Below are 12,573 nucleotides of genomic sequence, written 5' to 3' on the forward strand. Positions count from 1 at the left end.
CACCTCATATGAGCAATCAAAATCAACCTTTCGATGAAATGTCAACTCATCGAAGACTTACTTAAATCTTCACAAATAAGAATCTTGAACAGTAAACTTAACAAGAATCACTGTAGTTCAAAAATAGGTTCACAGTCCCGGATTAAACCCCTCGCTGTCCCCAACGTCCCAGCCGTTTCTCAAGGAACGGTATAAAAAACATCATAATGGTGAGCTATCAACGGGGTAATAGCTCAAATGGTATAGCGCTCGCTAAGCATGCGAGCGGTACGAGGAATGATGGCCCGCATCCCCACTAAAGTGCTACTAGTTTTGCCATTTGCCTAAAAAACTGGCATTAAGAGAACCGTGGGTCTGCTTAGGTCTGATTTCAACACCTCATATGAGCAATCAAAATCAACCTTTCGATGAAATGTCAACTCATCGAAGACTTACTTAAATCTTCACAAATAAGAATCTTGAGCAGTACACTTAACAAGAATCACAGTAGTTCAAAAATAGGTTCACAGTCCCGGATTAAACCCCTCGCTGTCCCCAACGTCCCGGCCGTTTCTCAAGGAACGGTGTAAAATGACAGCAAAATGGTGAGCTATCAAAGGGGGAATAGCTCAAATGGTATAGCGCTCGCTAAGAATGCGAGCAGTACGAGTATCGATGCCCCGCACCTCCACTAAAGTGCTACTAGTTTTGCCATTTGCCTAAAAAATTGCTATGAAGAGAACCGTGGGTCAGCTTAGATCTGATTTCAACAGCTCCTATGAGTAATCAAAATCAACCTTTCGATGAAATGTCAACTCATCGAAGACTTACTTAAATCTTCACAAACAAGATTCTTGAACAGTAAACTTAACAAGAATCACAGTAGTTCGAAAATAGGTTCACAGTCCCGGATTAAACCCCTCGATGTCCCCAACGTCCCAGCCGTTTCTCAAGGAACGGTGTAAAATAACATCATAATGGTGAGCTATCAACAGGGCAATAGCTCAATTGGTATAGCGCTCGCTAAGCATGCGAGCGGTACGAGGAACGATGCCCCGCACCTCCACTAAAGTGCTACTAGTTTTCCATTTGCCTAAAAAATTGGCATTAAGAGAACCGTGGGTCTGCTTAGGTCTGATTTCAGCACCTCATATGAGCAATCATAATCAACCTTTCGATGAAATGTCAACTCATCGAAGACTTACTAAAATATTCACAAACAAGAATCTTGAGCAGCAAACTTAACAAGAATCACAGTAGTTCAAAAGTAGGTTCACAGTCCTGGGTTAAATTATGAGCAATAGTTCAAAAACAGGTTCAAAGTCCTGGATTAAACCTTCGCTGTCCCTAACGTCCCGGCCGTTTCTCAAGGAACGGTGTAAAATAACAACAAAATGGTGAGCTATCAAAGGGGAAAAAGCTCAAATGGTATAGCGCTCGCTAAGCATGCGAGCGGTACGAGTATCGATGCTCCGCACCTCCACTAAAGTGCTACTAGTTTTGCCATTTGCCTAAAAAATTGCCATTAAGAGAACCGTGGGTATGCTTAGATCTGATTTCAACAGCTCCTATGAGCAATCAAAATCAACCCTTCGATGAAATGTTAATTCATCGAAGACTTAATTTAATCTTCACAAATGAGAATCTTGAACACTATACTTAACAATATTTACAAAATCCCGGATTAAACCCCTCGCTGTCCCTAACGTCCCGGCCGTTTCTCAAGGAATGGTAAACAACAGGAAAATGGTGAGCTATCAACGGGGGTGTAGCTCAAATGGTAGAGCACTCGCTTAGCATGCGAGAGGTACGGGGAGCGATGCCCCGCACCTCCACTAAATTTCTACTAGTTTTGCCATATGCCCGAAAAATTGCCATGAAGAGAACTGTGGATCAGCTTCGATCTGATTTCAACAGCTCCTATGAGCAATCAAAATCAACCCTTCGATGAAATGTTAATTCATCGAAGACTTAATATAATGATCAAAAATAAGAATCTTCAACACTATACTTAACAATATTCGCAATAGTTCAAAAACAGGTTAACAGTCCCGGATTAAACCCCTCGCTGTCCCTAACGTCCCGGCCGTTTCTCAAGGATCGGTGTAAAATAACAGCAAAATGGTGAGCTATCAACGAGGGTGTAGCCCAAATGGTAGAGCGCTCGCTTAGCATGCGAGAGGTACGGGGAGCGATGCCCCGCACGTCCACTAAATTTCTACTAATTTTGTCATATGCCTAAAAAATTGCAATGAAGGGAACCGTGGGTCAGCTTAGATCTGATTTCAACAGCTCCTATGAGCAATCAAAATCAACCCTTCGATGAAATGTTAATTCATCGAAGACTTAATATAATCATCTCAAATAAGAATCTTCAACACTATACTTAGCAAAATTCGCAATAGTTCAAAAACAGGTTCACAGTCCCGGATTAAACCCCTCGCTGTCCCTAAGGTCTCGGCCGTTTGTCAAGGATCGGTGTAAAATAACAGCAAAATGGTGAGCTATCAACGGGGGTGTAGCTCAAATGGTAGAGCGCTCGCTTAGCAGTCGAGAGGTACGAGGATCGACGCCCCGCACCTCCACTAAACTTCTACTAGTTTTGCCATATGCCTAAAAAATTGCCATGAAGAGAACCGTGGGTCAGCTTAGATCTGATTTCAACAGCTCCTATGAGCAATCGAAAGCAACCCTTCGGTGAAATGTTAATTCATCGAAGACTTAATATAATCATCTCAAATAAGAATCTTCAACACTATACTTAGCAAAATTCGCAATAGTTCAAAAACAGGTTCACAGTCCCGGATTAAACCCCTCGCTGTCCCTAAGGTCTCGGCCGTTTGTCAAGGATCGCTGTAAAATAACAGCAAAATGGTGAGCTATCAACGGGGGTGTAGCTCAAATGGTAGAGCGCTCGCTTAGCAGTCGAGAGGTACGAGGATCGACGCCCCGCACCTCCACTAAACTTCTACTAGTTTTGCCATATGCCTAAAAAATTGCCATGAAGGGAACCGTGGGTCAGCTTAGATCTGATTTCAACAGCTCCTATGAGCAATCAAAATCAACCCTTCGATGAAATGTTAATTCATCGAAGACTTAATATAATCATCTCAAATAAGAATCTTCAACACTATACTTAGCAAAATTCGCAATAGTTCAAAAACAGGTTCACAGTCCCGGATTAAACCCCTCGCTGTCCCTAAGGTCTCGGCCGTTTCTCAAGGATCGGTGTGAAACAACAGCAAAACGGTGGGCTATCAACGGGGGTATAGCTCAAATGGTAGAGCGCTCGCTTAGCTTGCGAGAGGTACGGGGAGCGATGCCCCGCACCTCCACTAAATTTCTACTAGTTTTGCCATATGCCTGAAAAATTGTCATGAAGCGAACCCTTGGTTAGCTTAAATCTGATTCCAACACCTCCTATGAGCAACCAAAATCAACCAATCGATGAAAATTTAATTCATCGAAGACTTACTTTAATCATCACAAATAAGAATTTTCAACACTATACTTAACAATATTCGCAATAGTTCAAAAACAGGTTCACAGTCCCGGATTAAACCCCTCGCTGTCCCTAACGTCCCGGCCGTTTGTCAAGGATCGGTGTAAAATAACAGCAAAATGGTGAGCTATCAACGGGGGTGTAGCTCAAATGGTAGAGCGCTCGCTTAGCAGTCGAGAGGTACGAGGATCGACGCCCCGCACCTCCACTAAACTTCTACTAGTTTTGCCATATGCCTAAAAAATTGCCATGAAGAGAACCGTGGGTCAGCTTAGATCTGATTTCAACAGCTCCTATGAGCAATCGAAAGCAACCCTTCGGTGAAATGTTAATTAATCGAAGACTTAATATAATCATCAGAAATAAGAATCTTCAACACTATACTTAGCAAAATTCGCAATAGTTCAAAAACAGGTTAACAGTCCCGGATTAAACCCCTCGCTGTCCCTAACGTCTCGGCCGTTTGTCAAGGATCGGTGTAAAATAACAGCAAAATGGTGAGCTATCAACGGGGGTGTAGCTCAAATGGTAGAGCGCTCGCTTAGCAGTCGAGAGGTACGGGGATCGACGCCCCGCACCTCCACTAAACTTCTACTAGTTTTGCCATATGCCTAAAAAATTGCCATGAAGAGAACCGTGGGTCAGCTTAGATCTGATTTCAACAGCTCCTATGAGCAATCAAAATCAACCCTTCGATGAAATGTTAATTCATCGAAGACTTGATATAATCATCACAAATAGGAATCTTCAACACTATACTTAACAATATTCGCAATAGTTCAAAAACAGGATTCCAGTCCCGGATTAAACCTCTCGCTGTCCCTAACGTCCCGGCCGTTGGTCAAGGATCGGTTTAAAATAACAGCAAAATGTTGAGCTATCAACCGGGGTGTAGCTCAAATGGTAGAGAGCTCGCTTAGCATGCGAGAGGTACGGGGAGCGACGCCGCGCACCTCCACTAAATTTCTACTAGTTTGGCCATATGTCTAAAAAGTTGCCATGAAGAGAACCGTGGGTCAGCTAATATCTGATTTCAACACCTCATATGAGCAATCAAAATCAACCCTTCGATGAAATGTTAATTCATCGAAGACTTAATATAATCATCTCAAATAAGAATCTTCAACACTATACTTAACAATATTCGCAATAGTTCAAAAACAAGTTCACAGTCCCGGATTAAACCCCTGGCTGTCCCTAACGTCTCGGCCGTTTGTCAAGGATCGGTGTAAAATAACAGCAAAATGGTGAGCTATCAACGGGGGTGTAGCTCAAATGGTAGAGCGCTCGCTTAGCAGTCGAGAGGTACGAGGATCGACGCCCCGCACCTCCACTAAACTTCTACTAGTTTTGCCATATGCCTAAAAAATTGCCATGAAGAGAACCGTGGGTCAGCTTAGATCTGATTTCAACAGCTCCTATGAGCAATCGAAAGCAACCCTTCGGTGAAATGTTAATTAATCGAAGACTTAATATAATCATCAGAAATAAGAATCTTCAACACTATACTTAGCAAAAATCGCAATAGTTCAAAAACAGGTTCACAGTCCCGGATTAAACCCCTCGCTGTCCCTAACGTCTCGGCCGTTTGTCAAGGATCGGTGTAAAATAACAGCAAAATGGTGAGCTATCAACGGGGGTGTAGCTCAAATGGTAGAGCGCTCGCTTAGCAGTCGAGAGGTATGGGGATCGACGCCCCGCACCTCCACTAAACTTCTACTAGTTTTGCCATATGCCTAAAAAATTGCCATGAAGAGAACCGTGGGTCAGCTTAGATCTGATTTCAACAGCTCCTGAGCAATCAAAAGCAACCCTTCGTTGAAATGTTAATTAATCGAAGACTTAATACAATCATCACAAATAAGAATCTCCAACACTATACTTAGCAATATTCGCAATAGTTCAAAAACAGGTTCACAGTCCCGGATTAAACCCCTCGCTGTCCCTAACGTCCCGCCCGTTTCTCAAGGATCGGTGTAAAATAACAGCAAAATGCTCAGCTATCAACGGGGGTGTAGCTCAAATGGTAGAGCGCTCGCTTAGCATGCAAGAGGTACGGGGATCGACGCCCCGCAGCTCCACAAAATTTCAAATAGTTTTACCATATGTCTAAAAAATTGCCATGAACAGAACCGTGGGTCAGCTTAGATCTTGATTTCAACACCTCATATGAGCAAGCAAAATTCACCTTTCGACGAAATTTCGATGATTTACTTAAATCTTCACAAATAAGAATCTTGAACAGTAAACTTAACAAGAATCACAGTAGTTCAAAAATAGGTTCACAGTCCCGGATTACATTCCTCGCTGTCCCCAACATCCCAGCCGTTTCTCAAGGATCGGTGTAAAGTAACAGCAAAACGGTGAGCTATCAACAGGGGTGTAGCTCAAATGGTAGAGAGCTCGCTTAGCATGCGAGAGGTACGGGGAGCGATGCCCCGCACCTCCACTAAACTTCTACTAGTTTTGCCATATGCCTGAAAAATTGCTATGAAGAGAACCGTGGGTCAAATTAGATCTGATTTCAACAGCTCCTATGAGCGATCAAAATCAACCCTTTGATGAAATGTTAATTCATCGAAGACTTAATAAAATCATCACAAATAAGAATCTTCAACACTATACTTAACAATATTCGCAATAGTTCAAAACAAGTTCACAGTCCCGGATTAAACCACTAGCTGTCCCTAACGTCCCGGCCGTTTCTCAAGGATCGGTGTAAAATAACAGCAAAATGGTCAGCTATCAACGGGGGTGTAGCGCAAATGGTAGAGCGCTCACTTAGCATGCGAGAGGTACGGGGATCGACGCCCCGCACCTCCACTAAATTTCTACTAGTTTTGCCATTTGCCTAAAAAATTGCCATGAAGAGAACCGTGGGTCAGCTTAGATCTGATTTCAACAGCTCCTATGAGCAATCAAAAGCAACCCTTCGATGAAATGTTAATTCATCGAAGACTTAACATAATCATCACAAATAAGAGTCTTCAACACTATACTTAACAATATTCGCAATAGTTCAAAAACAGGTTCACAGTCCCGGATTAAACCCCTCGCTGTCCCTAACGTCCCGGCCGTTTCTCAAGGATCGGTGTAAAAGAACAGCAAAATGGTCAGCTATCAACGGGGGTGTAGCTCAAATGGTAGAGATCTCGCTTAGCATGCGAGATGTACGGGGATCGACGCCCCGCATCTCCACTAAATTTCTACTAGTTTTGCCATATGTCTAAAAAATTGCCATGGAGAGAACCGTGGGTCAGCTTAGATCTGATTTCAACACCTCATATGAGCAATCAAAATCAACCTTTCGACGAAATCTCAACTAATCGAAGATTTACTTAAATCTTCACAAATAAGAAACTTGAACAGTAAACTTAACAAGAATCACAGTAGTTCAAAAATAGGTTCACAGTCCCGGATTACACTCCTCGCTGTCCCCAACGTCCCAGCCGTTTCTCAAGGATCGGTGTAAAATAACAGCAAAACGGTGAGCTATCAACGGGGGTGTAGCTCAAATGGTAGAGCGCTCGCTTAGCATGCGAGAGGTACGGGGAGCGATGCCCCCACCTCCACTAAACTTCTACTAGTTTTGCCATATGCCTGAAAAATTGCCATGAAGAGAACCGTGGGTCAGCTTAGATCTGATTTCAACAGCTCCTATGAGCAATCAAAAGCAACCCTTCGAAGAAATGTTAATTCATCGAAGACTTAATATAATCATCACAAATAAAAATCTTCAACACTATACTTAACAATATTCGCAATAGTTCAAAAACAGGTTCACAGTCCCAGATTAAACCTCTCGCTGTCCCTAACGTCCCGGCCGTTTGCCAAGGATCGGTGTAAAATAACAGCAAAATGGTGAGCTATCAACGGGGGTGTAGCTCAAATGGTAGAGCGCTCGCTTAGCATGCGAGAGGTACGGGGATCGACGCCCCGCACGTCCACTAAATTTCTACTAGTTTTGCCATATGCCCCTGAAAAATTGTCATGAAGAGAACCCATGGTTAGCTTAAATATGAATTCAACGCCTCCTATGAGCAATCAAAATCAACGCTTCGATGAACTGCTAATTCATCGAAGACTTACTTTAATCTTCACAAATAAGAATCTTGAACATTATTCTTAACAATATTCACAGTAGCTCGAAAACAGGTTCACAGTCCCAGATTCGACCCTCCGCTGTCCCTAACGTCCCGGCCGTTTCTCAAGGAACGGTGTAAATTAGCAGCAAAATGCTGAGATATCAACTAGGGTGTAGCGCAAATGGCAGAGTACTCGCTTAGCATGCGAGATGTACGGGGATCGACGCCCCGCACCTCCACTAAACTTCTACTAGTTTTGCCATATGCCTGAAAAACTGCCATGAAGAGAACCGTGGGTCAGCTTAGATCTGATTTCAACAGCTCCTATGAGCAATCAAAAGCAACCCTTCGAAGAAATGTTAATTCATCGAAGACTTAATATAATCATCACAAATAAAAATCTTCAACACTATACTTAACAATATTCGCAATAGTTCAAAAACAGGTTCACAGTCCCGGATTAAACCTCTCGCTGTCCCTAACGTCCCGGCCGTTTGCCAAGGATCGGTGTAAAATAACAGCAAAATGGTGAGCTACCAACGGGGGTGTAGCTCAAATGGTAGAGCGCTCGCTTAGCATGCGAGAGGTACGGGGATCGACGCCCCGCACCTCCACTAAATTTCTACTAGTTTTGGCATACGCCCCTGAAAAATTTTCATGAAGAGAACCATGGTTAGCTTAAATATGAATTCGACGTCTCCTATGAGCAATAAAAATCAACACTTCAATGAAATCTTAATTCATTGAAGACTTAATATAATCATCACAAATAAGAATCTTCAACACTATACTTAACAATTTTCGCAATAGTTCGAAAACAAGTTCACTGTCCCGGATTAAACCTCTCGCTGTCCCTAACGTCCCAGCCGTTTGCCAAGGATCGGTGTAAAATAACAGCAAAATGGTGAGCTATCAACGGGGGTGTAGCTCAAATGGTAGAGCGCTCGCTCAGCATGCGAGAGGTACGGGGATCGACGCCCCGCACCTCCACTAAACTTCTACTAGTTTTGCCATATGCCTGAAAAATTGCCATGAAGAGAACCGTGGCTCAGCTTAGATCTGATTTCAACAGCTCCTATGAGCAATCAAAAGCAACCCTTCGATGAAATGTTAATTTATCTTATCGAAGATTTACTTAAATCTTCACAAATAAGAATCTTGAACAGTAAACTTAACAAGAATCACAGTAGTTCAAAAATAGGTTCACAGTCCCGGATTAAACTCCTCGCTGTCCCCAACGTCCCAGCCGTTTCTCAAAGATCGGTGTAAAAAAACAGCAAAATGGTGAGCTATCAACGGGTGTGTAGCTCAAATGGTAGAGCGCTCGCTTAGCATTCGAGAGGTACGGGGATCGACGCCCCGCACCTCCAACAAATTTCTACTTGTTTTGCCATATGCCTCAAAAATTGCCATGAAGAGAACCGTGGGTCAGCTTAGATCTGATTTCAACAGCTCCTATGAGCAATCAAAAGCAACCCTTCGATAAATGTTAATTCATCGAAGACTTAATATAATCATCACAAATCAGAATCTTCAACACTATACTTAACAATATTCGCAATAGTTCAAAAACAGGATCCCAGTCCCGGATTAAACCTCTCGCTGTCCCTAACGTCCCGGCCGTTTGTCAAGGATCGGTGTAAAATAACAGCAAAATGGTGAGCTATCAACGGGGGTGTAGCTCAAATGGTAGAGCGCTCGCATAGCATGCGAGAGGTACGGGGATCGATGCCCCGCACCTCCACTAAATTTCTACTAGTTTTGCCGTATGCCTAAAAAATTGCCATGAAGAGAACCGTGGGTCAGCTTAGATCTGATTTCAACAGCTCCTATGAGCAATCAAAAGCAACCCTTCGGTGAAATGTTAATTCATCGAAGACTTAATATAATCATCACAAATAAGAATCTTCAACACTATACTTAACAATTTTCGCAATAGTTCAAAAACAGGTTCACAGTCCCGGATTAAACGCCTCGCTGTCCCTAACGTCCCGCCTGTTTCTCAAGGATCGGTGTAAAATAACAGCAAAATGGTGAGTCATCAACGAGGGTGTAGCTCAAATGGTAGAGCGCTCGCTAAGCATGCGAGAGGTACGCGGACCGACGCCCCGCACCTCCACTTCTACTAGTTTTGCCATATGCCTAAAAAATTGCCATGAAGGGAACCGTGGGTCAGTTTAGATCTGATTTCAACAGCTCCTATGAGCAATCAAAGCAACCCTTCGATGAAATGTTAATTCATCGAAGACTTAATATAATCATCACAAATAAGAATCTTCAACACTATACTTAGCAATATTCGCAATAGTTCAAAAACAGGTTCACAGTCCCGGATTAAACCTCTCGCTGTCCCTAACGTCCCGGCCGTTTGTCAAGGATTGGTGTAAAATAACAGCAAAATGGTGAGCTATCAACGGGGGTGTAGCTCAAATGGTAGAGAGCTCGCTTAGCATGCGAGAGGTACGGGGATCGACGCCCCCCACCTCCACTAAACTTCTACTAGTTTTACCATATGCCTAAAAAATTACCATGAAGAGAACCGTGGGTCAGCTTAGATCTGATTTCAACAGCTCCTATGAGCAATCAAAAGCAACCCTTCGATGAAATGTTAATTCATCGAAGACTTAATATAATCATCACAAATAAGAATCTTCAACACTATACTTAACAATATTCGCAATAGTTCAAAAACATGTTTACAGTCCCGGGTTAAACCCCTCGCTGTCCCTAACGTCCCGCTCGTTTCTCAAGGATCGGTGTAAAATAACAGCAAAATGGTGAGCCATCAACGGGGGTTTAGCTCAAATGGTATAGAACTCGCTTAGCATGCGAGAGATACGCGGATCGACGCCCCGCACCTCCACTAAACTTCTACTAGTTTTGCCATATGTCTAAAAAATTGCCATGAAGAGAACCGTGGGTCAGCTTAGATCTGTTTCAACAGCTCCTATGAGCAATCAAAAGCAACCCTTCGATGAAATGTTAATTCATCGAAGACTTAATATAATCATCACAAATAAGAATCTTCAACACTATACTTAACAATATTCGCAATACTTCAAAAACAGGTTCACAGTCACGGATTGAACCCCTCACTGTCCCTAACGTCCCGGCCGGTTGTCAAGGATCGGTGTAAAATAACAGCAAAAAGGTGAGCTATCAACGGGGGTGTAGCTCAAATGGTAGAGCGCTCGCTTAGCATGCGAGAGGTACGGGGATCGACGCCCCGCACCTCCGCAACTCCACTAAATTTCTACTAGTTTTGCCATATGCCTAAAAAAATGCCATGAAGAGAACCATGGGTCAGCTTAGATCTGATTTCAACACCTCCTATGAGCAATCAAAAGCAACCCTTCGATGAAAAGTTAATTCATCGAAAACTTAATATAATCATCACAAATAAGAATCTTCAACACTATACTTAACAATATTCGCAATAGTTCGAAAACAAGTTCACAGTCCCGGATTGAACCCCTCACTGTCCCTAACGTCCCGGCCGGTTGTCAAGAATCGGTGTAAAATAACAGCAAAAACGTGAGCTATTAACGGGGGTGTAGCTCAAATGGTAGAGCGCTCGCTTAGCATGCGAGAGGTACGGGGATCGACGCCCCGCACCTCCACTAAATTTCTACTAGTTTTGCCATATGCCTAAAAAAATGCCATGAAGAGAACCATGGGTCAGCTTAGATCTGATTTCAACAGCTCCTATGAGCAATCAAAAGCAACCCTTCGATGAAATGTTAATTCATCGAAGACTGAATATAATCATCACAAATAAGAATCTTCAGCACTATACTTAACAATATTCGCAATAGTTCAAAAACAGGTTCACAGTCCCGGATTGAACCCCTCACTGTCCCTAACGTCCCGGCCGGTTGTCAAGAATCGGTGTAAAATAACAGCAAAAACGTGAGCTATTAACGGGGGTGTAGCTCAAATGGTAGAGCGCTCGCTTAGCATGCGAGAGGTACGGGGATCGACGCCCCGCACCTCCACTAAATTTCTACTAGTTTTGCCATATGCCTAAAAAATTGCCATGAAGAGAACCGTGGGTCAGTTTAGAACTGATTTCAACAGCTCCTATGAGCAATCAAAAGCAACCCTTCGATGAAATGTTAATTCATCGAAGACTTAATATAATCATCACATATAAGAATCTTCAACACTATACTTAGCAATATTCGCAATAGTTCAAAAACAGGTTCACAGTCCCGGATTAAACCCCTCGCTGTCCCTAACGTCCCGCCCGTTTCTCAAGGATCGGTGTAAAATAACAGCAAAATGGTGAGACATCAACAGGGGTGTAGCTCAAATGGTAGAGCGTTCGCTAAGCATCCGAGAGGTACGCGGATCGACGCCCCGCACCTCCACTAAATTTCTACTAGTTTTGCCATATGCCTAAAAAATTGCCATGAAGAGAACCGTGGGTCAGCTTAGATCTGATTTCAACAGCTCCTATGAGCAATCAAAAGCAACCCTTCGATGAAATGTTAATTCATCGAAGACTTAATATAATCATCACAAATAAGAATCTTCAACACTATACTTAGCAATATTCGCAATAGTTCAAAAACAGGTTCACAGTCCCGGATTAAACCCCTCGCTGTCCCTAACGTCCCGCCCGTTTCTCAAGGATCGATGTAAAATAACAGCAAAATGGTGAGACATCAACAGGGGTGTAGCTCAAATGGTAGAGCGTTCGCTAAGCATCCGAGAGGTACGCGGATCGACGCCCCGCACCTCCACTAAACTTCTACTAGTTTTGCCATATGCCTAAAAAATGCCATGAAGAGAACCGTGGGTCAGTTTAGATCTGATTTCAACAGCTCTTATGAGCGATCAAAAGCAACACTTCGATGAAATGTTAATTCATCGAAGACTTAAAATAATCATCACAAATAAGAATCTTCAACACTATACTTAGCAATATTCGCAATAGTTCAAAAACAAGTTCATAGTCCCGGATTAAACCTCTCGCTGTCCCTAACGTCCCCGCCGTTTGTCAAG

General features: G+C 42.9%; 1 protein-coding gene and 4 non-coding genes across 5 annotated transcripts in view; 4 read left to right on the forward strand and 1 right to left on the reverse strand.

Moving 5' to 3' along the window:
• LOC142351621 (ATP-binding cassette sub-family C member 4-like) overlaps window positions 1-12,573 on the reverse strand; it is a 152,563-nt gene that overhangs the window by 55,143 nt on the left and 84,847 nt on the right. The gene's annotated exons all lie outside the window — the stretch shown is intronic.
• On the forward strand, window positions 8,108-8,180 carry Trnaa-agc (transfer RNA alanine (anticodon AGC)). The gene has a single exon. It is a non-coding gene; the product is annotated as a tRNA-Ala (tRNA).
• On the forward strand, window positions 10,731-10,803 carry Trnaa-agc (transfer RNA alanine (anticodon AGC)). Its single transcript has one exon. It is a non-coding gene; the product is annotated as a tRNA-Ala (tRNA).
• Trnaa-agc (transfer RNA alanine (anticodon AGC)) lies at window positions 11,114-11,186 on the forward strand. Its single transcript has one exon. It is a non-coding gene; the product is annotated as a tRNA-Ala (tRNA).
• On the forward strand, window positions 11,489-11,561 carry Trnaa-agc (transfer RNA alanine (anticodon AGC)). The gene has a single exon. It is a non-coding gene; the product is annotated as a tRNA-Ala (tRNA).

Source organism: Convolutriloba macropyga, chromosome 13 (genome assembly GCF_964194025.1).
Source record: "Convolutriloba macropyga chromosome 13, txConMacr16.3, whole genome shotgun sequence".
Taxonomy (NCBI): domain Eukaryota; kingdom Metazoa; phylum Xenacoelomorpha; order Acoela; family Convolutidae; genus Convolutriloba; species Convolutriloba macropyga.